Raw genomic sequence first — 8,997 nt, 5'->3', positions numbered from 1 at the left:
GCGTCGCAAGGCCCACGGGGCGGAGCAGCGCGTGGGAGGGCCACGGCGCAGGCGGCCCGGCCATGGGCGGAGGCCAATGCGGCCGCAGAGGGGAGGCGCGGAGGCGGAGAGGGGCAAACAGAAGCCGCGCAGCTGGAGCAGCGGGCAGGCGTGGAGGAGCCGGGGCACCCGCGCGCAACTGCTACAGCATGGACCTGCACGGGTGCGCGTGGAGGTGGAGGCGTGCTCGCTGGTAGCGGGCAAGGCAGCCAGGAGGGGCTCGGGTGCCGGCGCGGTGGCGCGCGGGACGCCTGAAGTGGAAGGCGAGATGGCACTTGGAGCGCAGCGGCAGGGTAGACTCGGTGGCGATGTTGTCTGAGTAGTGGAGGAGCTAGCTTCTGGCCATTATATCTGACTAATATATGGGGTTGTCTGGGTAGTGTATGGTCAATGGTTTGACCGTGGTTTGACTTGCATCTAGTTAGCTTGGATAAACAAAATATGGAGCGAAAGTGCGCTTCAGCCGAAGCAAGGCACAACGCGAAGGGGAGCAAACGCGAGCGACATGTGGATGGACGCGGCCGACCGAAACGAAGCATCGCGCGTGGCGCGCGCACGGACGGCCGGCCGGCGCTGCGTTGGTGAAGACGAATATGGTGAAGCCGACGGCGAGGACGCGCCGTCCCGCACGGCTGCTCCGGGGGCGGGTCGAAGTCGAACCCCCGAGCGCTACCGGAGAGACGGCGCGACGCCGCGGCGGAGATGACGAAGATGGTCCCGCCCGGACTGCGAAACCAGCAGCAGCGCAGTAGCATAGTGTTGAATATATGGTTTGTGCATGTATATTGTATAGTCCGGCCCACCTCCTAGTCATTGTATAGTTGAGCTTGTGGCCCACCTTGTACTTCATATATATGTGCGCTATGCACCGATCAATACATCGAGTTGCATTGCCAAAATATTCATTTCCAACATGGTATCATACCTACGATCTTAACTCTAACTCCTGCCGCCGCCGTCGCGATCCCATCGCCGCCGCCGCCACCCGCCGCCGCCGCCGCGTCTCCTCGCCGCCGCGCCGCCGCCCCTTGTGTGCCGCTGCCGCCTCGCGTTTCCGCCCGCACCCGCAGCGCCGCCATCCCTCCCGCCACGCCGCTTCACCACGCGCCGCCGCCCTCCACTCTCGGCCATGGCCTCCCCCGGTTCCACCGGTACCACCCGCAGCCGCCACACCAACCCCTTCGACGGCCCCGATCCCGTCGGCACCGTGATCTCAATATCCTCGCTCGGGTTCCCGTCGTCCTCGATCAACTCACCTCCACCTACTATGCCTGGAAGACATACTCCTCCCTTGTGTTCCGTGAGTACAATCTCCGGGATCACATCGATGGCTCCGTGGACTCCCGCTTCATGGAGGACGATGAGGAGTGGACGTCCATCGACGCCACTCTGATCCGCTGGTTCTACACCACCGTCTCGAAGGACCTCTTCCACACGGTGGTCTCCGCCGATGATGACGCTCGCGCCATTTGGACTAAGCTCAACGGCCTCTTCACCGACAACGCGCTCCAACGCAAGGTTTTCTTGCACGGCGAGTTTTTTGGGTGCCAGCAGCTTGACTCGTCGGTCGACGATTATTGCATGCGCCTCAAGAAGCTTGTCGACGAGCTCCGTGACCTCGGCGAGAAGGTCTCCGACGAGCTCCTCCTCAGCACTCTCATCGCCGGCCTGAACGAAGACTTCGGGAAGGCCGTCTCCAACATTCCTCTCATCACCAACCTGACCTTCCCCAAGATCGTCGCCTACCTGAAGCTGGAGGAGAAGAGGATGCGGATGTCGCGCGCCCGGGCCACCCATACGGCTCTCACCGCCGGAACCCGCGGCAGTGCGCTGTCCACCGCTCCGGCTCCCCCGTCGCGGCCCGCCCAGGGACCCCTCCACGTGCAGCCACCGCCCGGGTTCCCATATCCCGCGCCGCCGCAGGCCCCTCCGCCGCCTCCCACCGAGCAGCAGCAGCGTCGGGGCGGGCGTCGCGGCCGAGGTGGCCGCAAGCAGCAGCAGCCGCCAGCTGCCCATGGCGGGGCGCCACGCCAGCCGCAGCACCCGCTCCCGCCGGCGCCCTGGCAGGCCGGCCAGAACCCCTGGACGGGGGTTGTTCACACATACTCCATGCCCATACCGCGCGCCCCCGATCCTGGTGTTTTTGGCGCCCGCCCGGCCCCTCATCAGGCTCTGTACGCGGCCCCTCAGGCGTATTCGTCGGCGCCGCTCTACGGCCCCTCGGCGGCCTATGGGCTGCCTCCGGCCGGGGGGCTCGTGGCGCCGCCGCCACAGCCTCTGCCGTAGCCCCGGCCCTCCCGCCGGCACCATGGGACCCCGCGCTGCTAGCGGCCCTCCACACCGCCCCCACACCACAACAGTACACCGGCGGTGGCGACTGGTACATGGACACCGGAGCCACGGCTCACATGGCCGCCAACCCCGGTAACCTTCTTACTGCTCACCCTGTTCACACTGCTGCTCGCATTACCATGGGCGACGGTTCTTCCATGCCCATCACTCATGTCGGCCATGCTGCTTTTCCTTCTAACTCCGTTCCATTACATCTTTAACGTACTCGTTTCACCTGACATCATTAAAAATCTTGTTTTTGTTCGTTCTCTTACACGTGAAAATCATGTCACCGTTGAATTTGACATGTTTGGCTTTTCTGTTAAGGATGCCCGTACCCGGATGGTGCTCCACCGATGTGACAGCCCCGACGATCTCTACCCGGTCCACTCCTCCACATCCTCCGTCGCTGCACCCATGGCACTTTCCGCTGGAGTGGACCTTTGGCATGCTCGTCTCGGTCATCCCAACCCTGCCACCCTTCGTCATATTCTTCACAGTTTTTCATTCACGTGTAATAAGATCGACGATCACACTTGTCATGCTTGTCGTCTTGGCAAACATACTCGTTTACCCTTTAGCACTTCCTCGCATGTTGCTTCATACCCATTTGAGTTAATTCATAGTGATGTTTGGACCTCTCCTATTGCAAGTAACACGGGCTATCTCTATTATCTTGTTATCCTTGATGATTTTTCGCACTATGTATGGACCTTCCCGTTGCGGCGAAAGTCGGATTCTCTTGCCACTCTCACCGCAATCTACTCCTATGTCTTCACGCAGTTTGGTCGCCCCATTCATGCGTTTCAAACAGACAACGGGAAAGAGTTCGATAATCTTGCAATCCGCAACCTTCTCGCCACACACGGCACGATTTTTTGTCTCACATGCCCGTACACTTCGCAACAAAATGGCCGCGCTGAGCGCGTGCTTCGCACTCTTAATTACTGCGTTCGCACCCTCCTCTTTCACGCCAACGTGCCACCACGTTTCTAGCCTGACGCGCTCGCCACCGCATCACTACTCCTCAACATCCATCCTGTCACACTCGCGGGAATTTTGCTCCTCATCATCTTCTGTTCGGCACGCCACCTTCCTACATCGAGCTTCGCATTTTCGGTTGCTTGTGCTACCGTAGCATCGCTTCCACTACTTCTCATAAGCTCGCACCACGGTCCGTGGCCTGTATTTTTCTTGGCTATCCCCCCAACACCAAAGGCTACCGCTGCTATGATCCTATCTCACATCGGGTCATCACTTCCCGACACGTTTACTTTGATGAGATGGTTTTTCCATTTCAGCAAGTATCTTCGGATGTTGCGGCCTTGCCCGCTCCTGGTGACGTCCGCTCGGGCGCTTCTCGCGGGCCACCTCCTGGCTTTGAGGGTGCCCCCCGTGCCCCGGGTCGAGTTCCTCCCCGGCCGATCTCCTTTGGGGTTGCACCCCTCCCGGCGCCTGCGACGCCCCCTGCGCCACCATCGGCGCGGGCCTCCTCGGCGCCCCCCGCGCCCTCGTCGGCGGCCTCGCCCGTGGTGGCCTTCCCCGCGCCCTCGTCGGCGGCCTCGCCCGCGGCCTCACCCGCGGTCTCACCCGCGGCATCAGTAGCGGCGGGCTCTTCTTCGTCCTCGCCCGTCGCCCCGGACTCGCTGCCCCGCCCGATGACTCGCTCTCGGGCCGGTACCTTCCGCCCGAGTATGCGGTACACCAACGATGAGTATCTTCTCGCCGCTTCCATCTCCGAGCCGTCCCCTCTCCCATCGTCAGCTCGAGCCGCCCTTCGGGACCCTCATTGGCTCGCTGCGATGCAGGAAGAGTTTGATGCGCTCACAGAACCGCACCTGGCAGCTTGTCCCTCGGCCACCTCATGCCAACATCATCACGGGCAAGTGGGTCTTTCGGCATAAGACTCGTCCCGACGGGACTCTCGAGCGCTACAAAGCTCGCTGGGTGGTTCGAGGCTTTCGGCAACGTGCGGGCATGGACTTCACCGACACTTTTGCTCCGGTTGTTAAACCGGGCACGATCCGCACCGTGCTTCAGCTGGCCATCTCCCGAGCTTGGCCCGTGCATCAGTTGGACGTCTCCAACGCCTTCTTGCACGGCCACCTCGCCGAGCAGGTGTTCTGTGAGCAGCCCACCGGCTTCGTCGACGCCACACATCCGGACCATGTGTGCTTGCTCTCCCGTTCTCTTTACGGGTTGAAGCAGGCACCTCGGCCCTGGTACCAGTGCATCGCTGCCTTCTTGCAGACGCTCGGATTTACATCGACCCGCTCCGACGCGTCCCTCTTCGTGTACCATCACGGGGTTGACACGGCCTACTTGTTGCTCTACATCGACGACATCATCCTGACGGCTTCCACTATTGCGCTTCTCCAGCGGCTTACTGCTCGTCTTCGCGATGAGTTTGCCCTGAAGGACTTGGGGCCCCTACACTACTTCCTCGGCATTGAGGTGGTTCGACGGCCAGATGGGTTCTTTCTGCACCAGCAGCGTTACGCCCATGAGCTTCTCGATCGTGCCGGCATGCTTAATTGCAAGCCTGCTCCCACGCCTGTTGACACCAAGGCCAAGGTTTCAGCTCTGGAGGGCTCTCTCGCATCCGACGCGGCCTTCTATCACTCCATTGTGGGTGCCTTGTTGTACCTCACTCTGACGCGCCCCGACTTGCAGTATGCCGTTCAGCATGTCTGTCTTCACATGCATGCTCCGCGTGACTCTCACTGGACCTTGGTGAAGCGTATCCTCCATTACATACGCGGCACTACGTCCATGGGACTTACACTGACGACCTCCGCCTCTACCGACCTCGTCGTCTACTCTGATGCGGACTGGGCTGGCTGCCCGGACACACGGCGCTCCACTTCGGGGTACTGTGTCTACCTTGGGCCATCTCTGATCTCTTGGTCTTCCAGGCGACAGCCCACAGTCTCTCGCTCGAGTGCCGAGGCAGAGTATCGGGCAGTGGCTAACACCGTTGCCGAATGCTCTTGGCTTCGTCAGCTGCTCCAGGAGTTGCTTTGTGATGTTCACAAGGCCACACTCGTCTACTGCGACAACATCTCCGCCGTGTACCTCTCCACCAATCCGGTCCATCATCAACGAACGAAGCACATTGAGCTCGACATACACTTTGTTCGTGAGCAGGTGGCCCTTGGGCGCATCCGGGTCCTCCACGTCCCGACGGCGCAACAGTTTGCCGATGTTATGACAAAAGGACTGCCTACTTCTGTTTTCGAGGAGTTCGGGTCCAGTCTTTGCGTCTCCAACGACGCTTCGACTGCGGGGGGTGTTGAATATATGGTTTGTGCATGTATATTGTATAGTCCGGTCCACCTCCTAGTCATTGTATAGTTGAGGTTGTGGCCCACCTTGTACTCCATATATACGTGCGCTATGCACCGATCAATACATCGAGTTGCATTGCCAAAATATTCGTTTCCAACACATAGTACCGCCCCACGGTGGGCGCCAACTGTCGTGGTATTCTCACGGGGGGCTTGCGAGTCGACATCTGCCACAAGGGCTTAGTGTGAGGGTAAGACTGCTGCTGATAGGACCGGGAGCGGGTTTGCGAGTAGCACGCGCTAGTTTACCCAGGTTCGGGGCTCTCCGGAGAGATAATACCCCTACTCCTGCATGTCTGAGTATATATCTGGGGTGTACATCGGGCACTACAAAGTGCTCCTAGAGCTGTATCCGAGGTCAGTGCCATGGGCATCTGACTTGTATATGTCTCATGTGTGTATGAGCTAGCTAGCAAGTGGGCATGAGAGTGCTCCATCGTGAGTGAACATGTATGCATGCGTGAGGGGTGTGTCCATGGGCATGTATATGTGTGAGCCTATGTGTGTCTTCTCCTTTATATAGGAGAGGGTAGCTTAGGATGTAAGCTTGGTAGTGGGCATGGGTAAGGCATGGTGCATGTCAAGCTTGTCCCCTGGGTCACTTCATAAATAGTGCCAGGAGACAAGTGACACTATACATGATGGCGTCACGGTACGGTTGTCTTGTCCGCGGTATGGCCGTCTCGTCGGGGTCTTGTCGGTGTCGGGTCGAGCTGCAGTCGGCAGCCGGCTGGTTGGCGCAGTCGGCAGCCGGCAGGAGCAGCCGGGCAGTCGGACTGAGGTGCTTTGCTAGCCCCGATGTCTTGAAATATTGTCTTGTCGTCTTCGGGGTACCCGTGGTCAATTACTCCGTCAACCATCAATCATTAATTTTAACTAGATGATACCCCGCACGTATTTGCGGGAAGTGTAGCAAGAAAAATCCGATATGTTAGAGAAATGAAATATAAATAATTTGGATATACTTGTCAACCATACCTTTTCTTGGCTAAAATAAAACCTTTTCATGAGATTAAACAATGCACTACAGGCTAGAAAGATACATAATGTTTCCTTTCAAAAAAATATTAACACTAGTGGTTTAAGTTCCCACTGACAAAATATCATGGCCCTGCAACCCAATTATGCATCGAAAACATCTCACCCACCAAGACCAAATAAATATACCGCAAATCAAATAGGCCTTGGAGATTTGTTTCAGAGGTGGTAGCGATTCTTAGTTGCCCACATCGTAGGCTCGTAGCTCACTGTTTATCTTCATCGCGCGAAGACAACAAACAATCACCTCCTTTAATAGAAACAGAGCACTGGCACTTGAAAAGTGAAAAAAATAGTGTGCAAGAGTTGATGAGAGTGAGAACAGAACATGCCAATTCAGTTTGTACCATAATTTCTGCATATAAAAACCAAAGCCTGGTGTAGTTAGTTAAGGCAATGTTTGTACAACAATTTGCATAAAAATAAGTTTCATGATGAAATAAAAGGCGAACCAATTTTGACTTAATAAGGTAAGACCAGTGAAGGGAGAAAGCTTTTAAACTTACCAAGGTGATGAACTTCTGGTCAATAGTTGAACATGGCAGTCCATAAGCATACTATATCCATTCAATATTCTACTCTAGTTAATATTGCAATTATGTAATAGTCATGGTTTGGGAAGTCATGATAACGTGTTACAAAACAACGGCATGTACGTAAAGCGAACAAATGTAACAATGAAGAGAGAATGGTGAAGTAAATCTTACTGATTCCGCAAAGCTGAACATAATTAATTAGATTAAAGGTGTAAAATGGAAGCAATCCATAGGAATCAAACAATAACAATCTGTAAGGATAATTAGAGGTTATGTTCTTACTTATATAGATAGGTAAATTCGCAGTCGAGAGTACAACCACCGTAGATAAAAAATAAAACTCACAAGGAAATAGATTTAAGATAGAGGTTAGCAAACATAAGGAGTGATGAGCCCTAATGTTTATCCACTCGAATTTTGGCAACTTTTAAACAATATGTATCTTGTTTCATAGTAATATTTTTAGGTCCATGGAAGACTTATGAGAATTGGATGGAAAAATAGGTTGACCTTCCTTCAACTATTGTTGTATCATCTTCCTTCAACTGTTCAGACCTATACTTGTCAACACTCTCGGGTGTGCACATATATGGAAGTAACTCACAACATTAAACATGAGAATCATTGGAAAAGAACTAATCCATACAAAAGCTTTTTTACCCCATAATCTAGACAAAAGTAAACTGCAACATCAATATATTTTGATTATTCCAAAATATGTTGAGAACACATGAGTAACTAAAAATAGAAGATAGCACCACCTGAACTTTCAAATGCTTAATACAGAAACAACAAATTGTGTGGCTCGTTCGGATCCAGGGCTTCAAAGCTTGTTTGAATTTGAAGCCATTCAGTAAGCAGGATTGGTACTAAAGGTTTAGAGATACCAAATTAATCGATTGAAAAGGCATGTTCCTGCTCTAGAAACATTGACAAAAATATGATTTGCGGAATAAAAAATAGGTCTAGAAACTACAAACGTTCTGGGAATAGAGGCTAATAATGGCCATGTTAAGCGTGGAACAGATAAAACTACAAAAGCACGCGGTACTTAATCATGGTAGGGTGAGATGATTTATCTTATGGGCCATCGAGATGGATCCCAAATCAACGGTTCCTTACTTGTAAAATGTGGGCAGGAAATCAAGTATACAATTTTATTCACTTTTAACAGAATAACCTCACCTTAGTTCTGGGACTTAATCTCTTGCCGTGGGGAGCAGTTAGACCGGCCGCGAATCATTCAGGCGGATTTTGTACCTACAGTATATATGCAAGGTCAAGTTAACTATGTGGGTGAAACTAATTCAAGGACTTTGTGAGTCAAGCAGAGCCAGAGAATAAAGAACACCTATTCTTACTCTACCACTTCAAGACACGCTGAACGGCTCGTCAGGCTCCATGCCGAAGCAAAGGAAGGAGGGGCTAGACGAGGAGTAGCAGCAAGATCCTAGGAGGAGATGTGACGGGCGCGGGGTGGTTGTGGAGGGCATCCGCTGCCGGCCAAAGCCGATGCTGGCCGTTGGAAGTGGATGTCCGGAAGAAACCGATGCGTGGCACCGAGGAGCACTGGCGCTGTCCATGCGCTTCTACGTGGTCAGGCGAAGCCGATGCCGGGGACCTGGGAGGCGTTGTGGGTGCTGGCGACGCGTAGCAGGCGGGCAGGGGCGCCATCCATGTGTATTGTGGTGGACGGAGTATTTAAC

General features: G+C 54.5%; 1 long non-coding RNA gene across 1 annotated transcript; it reads right to left on the bottom strand.

Annotated features, from left to right (window-relative positions):
- Window positions 1–6,706: 6,706 nt before the first annotated feature.
- On the bottom strand, window positions 6,707–8,517 carry LOC123086586 (uncharacterized). Its single transcript, XR_006440947.1, has 2 exons — window positions 8,477–8,517; window positions 6,707–7,110 (listed from the first exon to the last, which is right to left on the bottom strand). It is a non-coding gene; the product is annotated as an uncharacterized lncRNA (long non-coding RNA).
- Window positions 8,518–8,997: the final 480 nt, after the last annotated feature.

Source organism: Triticum aestivum, chromosome 4A (assembly GCF_018294505.1).
Source record: "Triticum aestivum cultivar Chinese Spring chromosome 4A, IWGSC CS RefSeq v2.1, whole genome shotgun sequence".
Classification (NCBI taxonomy): Eukaryota; Viridiplantae; Streptophyta; class Magnoliopsida; order Poales; family Poaceae; genus Triticum; species Triticum aestivum.
Note: the sequence above shows the minus strand (reverse complement) of the source record. Positions and strands in the feature narration are given on the sequence as shown.